The sequence below is a fragment of the Gavialis gangeticus genome, unplaced genomic scaffold (genome assembly GCF_001723915.1).
Source record: "Gavialis gangeticus isolate Ggan-Ray unplaced genomic scaffold, GavGan_comp1, whole genome shotgun sequence".
NCBI classification, from domain to species: Eukaryota; Metazoa; Chordata; order Crocodylia; family Gavialidae; genus Gavialis; species Gavialis gangeticus.
In genome coordinates, this window is record NW_017728995.1 from 43,337,463 (window position 1) to 43,342,445 (window position 4,983).

General features: G+C 43.6%; 1 protein-coding gene across 1 annotated transcript in view; it reads right to left on the bottom strand.

The window, feature by feature from the left end:
* ATP1B3 (ATPase Na+/K+ transporting subunit beta 3) overlaps positions 1-4,983 on the bottom strand; it is a 66,236-nt gene that overhangs the window by 55,296 nt on the left and 5,957 nt on the right. The window lies entirely within an intron of this gene.

Genomic DNA, 4,983 nt, shown 5'->3' on the forward strand with positions numbered 1-4,983 from the left:
AGATGGTGCCAAAAATCCATTCACTTCCCTGATTGGAGCCTTTACTGAGTTTTCATCTCTATCTCAGCCTCTCAGTAGCACTCTCTCAAACCACATGCACTACAGCTGCAGGGACTGCTGCCTTTTCTTTGTATTCCAGTAAGCTTTTTTTAAAAAAAAAGGCAATTCTGCACAAAATTGAAAAACACACCACTTTTCGCAGTGATCGCAGAAACTGCCATTTTTTTGCAGTTTCTATGAAAATCATGAAACCATGATTTAAGTAGGTCCCTAAATGTAATATAATTATAACTTAAGTAAGGTAGGGTGTTAATTTAAAGCCAGCTAAGCTATAGGATGCCAAGAGACTGTCAGCTTCTGATTAAGTCCCATGTTTAGACAAGCCCTAATTGCTAGAAACTGACTGTACACTTAGTACCATAAAACAAACAAGGCCCCTACCTCAAGGCATTTGCTGACTGATGGTAGCAGCTCCATAAAAATGACCCTTTGAAGTATTTAAATGATGCCAGGTATTGAATCACTGATTCATCAGTGGGCTCTGTGGTGCACCTGGTATCATGTAATGCTTACATATTCAGTACTTACTGAAGTAACATCATCTTTATGAAACATATTGCAATGAATACAGTATTTTTAAATGTAATATGGAGTATATGATTCATAGATGTAGGGTCAGAAGGGACCTTGTAGATCTTCTAGCCCGAACCCCTGCCCTGGGCAGGAGAGAAAACTGGGCTCAAATGATTCCAGCTAGGTAAATGTCAAGCCTCCTCCTAAAGACCCCCAGGGTAGGAGCCAGCACCACTTCCCTTGGAAGTTGGTTCCAGATCCTAGCTGCCCTGACTGAAGTAGTGCCTTCGGACGTCTAGTTTAAACCTACTCTCTAACAACTTATGGCCATTATTCCTTGTTACTCCGGGAGGTGCTTGAGGGAACAAGGTCTCTCCCAATCCCTGCTGCTCCCCACCTCATAAGTTTATAGACGGCCACCAGGTCCCCCCTCAGCTGTCTCTTGCTAAGGCTGAACAGGTTAAGGTCCTGTAGCCTCTCCTCATGTCCCCGGATCATGCGAGTGGCCCTCCTTTGGACCCTCTCAATGCTGTCCACATCCCTCCTGAAATGCAGTGCCCAGAACTGGACACAGTACTCCAGCTGCGGTCTGACCAGTGTTGCATAGAGGGGATCACCTCCTTGGCCCTGCCTGAGATGCATCGGTGGATGCACGACAAGGTACATTTAGCCCTACTGACCATGTCCTCGCATTGCTGGCCCGTGTTCATCTTGGAGTCAATAATAACTCTAAGATCTCTTTCTGCCACCATGCTTTCAAGAAGGGAGTTCCACAGCCTATAGCTATGCTGCTGGTTCCTACTGCCTAAGTGCAGCACCCTGCACTTGTTAGTATTGAATCCCATCCTATTTTCATTTGCCCACCCCTGTAACTTGTCCAGGTCCCACTGTAATCTGTCCTTCCCTTCTAGCACGCCCACCTCACCCCAAATCTTGGTGTCATCAGCGAATTTAAACAGGGTGCTTTCTACCCCGTCATCCAATTCGCTAATAAAGAAACTGAACAGTGCAGGCTCAGGGACCAAGCCCTGAGGGACTCCAGTGCCCACTTACCTCCAGGTCGAATATATGACCCATCCACCACCACTCTGAGTATGACCCCTCAGCCAATTTGCAATCCATCTGACTGCGTAGGCATCAATGCCACAGTCACCTAGCTTTTTAATGAGAATGGGGTGGGAGACGGTGTCAAAAGCCCTTCTGAAGTCCAGAAAGACTACGTCCACCGTGACACCTGCATCCAATGATTTTATGACCTGATCATAGAAGGCAATCAGGTTAGTCTGACAGGACCTGCCCCTAATGAACCCATGCTGGATGCCCTTGAGCATCATCCCTGCTGCTGGCTCATCACAGATGTGCTCCTTGATAAATCTTCTCAAAGAGCTTCCCCAGGATTGAAGTAAGACTAACAGGCCTATAGTTGCCCAGGTCCTCCCTCTTCCCTTTTTTAAAGATGCTGAATCCATGTAACATTACTTTTCACTATTTGAAAAGTAAGGGGTATAGTTCAATGTTTCAAAACAAAACAAGATGGCATGAAGGAAAACACTTCAGTGGGGACAGAAACAAATTAGTAAAAGCAATCAGTACCACAAACTGATAACAATCATGATCTAACTGTAGTACTTCCTAACATGCTATATTAATGGATAATCCATTACTATTATTGCAGATACTATAGCAAGGATGTGCACAGAAGATAAATGGAATGTCTTCAAGAAAAGTATGTGCTATACAATGACTGATACTTGAGTAACAGAGCTACTTGGAGTCAGTCCAGCAAGTACACCTGTCTTATAGTAGTTTTAGACAGCTGAACATCTCAAGTATTATATCCCTGTGGCGTTTGAAAGCTGGAAGCGTCAAAAAAGTGGTAAAAATGCTAGATAGTAAAGACATCAACAGACATTCTACCCATTCTTTGGGTGCAGCCAGCAAGACAACTTACTTTAGCTTCTATAAAACCCACAGAACTAAAAAAAAGTTGGTGAGTCTTCTCTTTAAATGTACCCAGACTACTAACTTATTTTATACCCATTTCTGCCACTTGAAATAATCCTTCAATACTGTCAATACATTTTGTGGTTATTATAAATATCTTTTAATTTACCTGGATTTATTTGTATACAGTTTCTCCCATTTTTCAAAAGGAATGCTAATGAATATTTATGCCCATTTATCCTTTCTATTACATTCACCAAGTTAGCTTTTGTAGAATAAGTACTTCAGCTTTAACACATGGTCCAACTGGACCAAAACTGCAGCAGTTGAACTTCTGAAGATCTGCCACCAAGTGACAGAACCAGCGTACATCACTTGACAAATCAGTTCCCAGTGGAACACCAGAACTGATTTCAAGACATAAGCCTTCCCGTTCACACCTTCCCTTGCATTAAAAGGACCAAGACTTGCACCAATACTGTACTTTCAGAACAAACTTAAACACCCAAAGAACACACACTTTGCAGCAACTAGCCTAAAGCTAAGGAAATCCTTTTCCACAGGATTCCCCTCCAAAGAAGCTAACCTTTCAAAGACAGAGGAGAAAGAGTTGCACATACAAAGTGAAGGAAAAAATCTGCAGTTTAAGAGCAAATATAAAGTCCAGCCTTTTTGATCAAGCATAATTTCAGTGAGATGAGTAACTGGCAGGGATCCAGGTTTTCTGTTTACTGCAGAAAACCAGACTCTCTTTCTCCTTTAAAAAAAAAAGGGGGGGGGGGAGAAAAACCACAGACTTTTTCCTTTAAAAAGAGAAAAACATGGGAAATCATGGGTGCCCCTTGGAGGCTGGCAGAGTTCTAACCCCAAGCAGCCCCTTGCAGGTTGGAAGGAGCAGAAGGATGGGAATCAAGCAGGGGACACCATGTGCACAAGCGTGTGCACACATTCACATGGCAGCCAGGCAGCACAGAAAGCAGCTGCAGCAGCTTCCCCACAGTGGACAGGGGCTTCTGGTAGTGGTGTCAATCGCTCTGCCCTCCCACACTGGGTCCCACCCGCTAGGCCGTGAAGACTGCAGGGCAGCCCGCATCCTCCTGCACACCCCCCAGCTCCACTTCAGTCGTTTCGCCCCAAAGCGGGGCTCTGCTCCAGCCAGTCTCGCTTGAGTACTGCTGGAACTAGCAGGGGGCTGCAGACCTTGGCACTGTCCCAGTAGCCCTGGCAACTAGGGGCCCCTCTGTGCAGCTGGACCCAGATCCTGGTGAAAAAGGAGGCAGGGGAGCTCTGATTTTCCACAATTACAATAAATCAAAATCAAATGCCAAAGTATGTAGATATTTATACTTTATGATAGTGATTTAGGCACTGGTAGAATTCCAAATTGCTTTACAATTGTAAATATACCAATAAAACATTGTGGTCAACTGATACTTACGTATATAGTGGTGTTTCATTTTAAACACAGAAGAACACGGAATTTGGAAATTAATGAGAATTTTGGATTTTTTTTTTTTTAAATCAGAAATTTTGCTATTTAAAACAAAGAAAACCAGGATCCCTGGTGACCACAATCAGAGACAGTGTCTCTGCTACACTATGCTCTCCTGCGCTGCCTAAGCAACACAAAAGGAACAAGAAGAATTATTGCCCTGCTGCATATGTCCCTGTTACGAAGGAGTTCAGAAAAGGCACAGATTCCACCCCTCTCAGACCGCAAACAATCCACCATTATGTCAATGCCAAGGAACCGCTAATCTGCTTACCATACACCTATTATCTGAATTCCTATTACAGAACTAATTAGAGTAAACAACATTATATAAAAGGTCCAGGGAGTATTTTACCCAACATATTTACTAAATTCATACTTGAAATGAGACTAAATCTTTTACTGTAAAATCTGTTTACAAAATAGTTACTCAACTACTAGGCATGTCATTTATGTCACGAAAAATGAAATCCAGATGTGACCACTAGCACAAAAATAAGCCAGGCTAGTGGTATTAAAGGTCAGTCTAGCTAAAAAGATAGAGATGGTTGGTTCTTTCAAAGACCTGAAGCATACCCAGCACCCACTCCAGCCCTGCCTCAAGTGGATTTCACCACACACTCATTCAAGTCAACCCACGCACTTGAAGGAAACCTGCTGATGAACTGAAGAGAGCACTAGACTGACAGCAGCAGAGTGGAAATTTCCTCTCCTTCTCTATTCAAGCAGCAGGGTCTCATTTCCATGTGAATACAGGGCAGCTCACACCAGAGCCCAGCATTTGACAGACACCAAGGCGACCTTGGCACCACAAAAGCATGGACTACCTGGCCAAGATCCCAGCCATACCAGGGAGAGGGCAGAACATGAAGGGTATATGGAAATTACCACAACCATTAAATGCACATGACCAAGGAAACAAGATGATCCTCATCCATATCATTTACTGCAATCAATAAGTGCAGTACATCAGT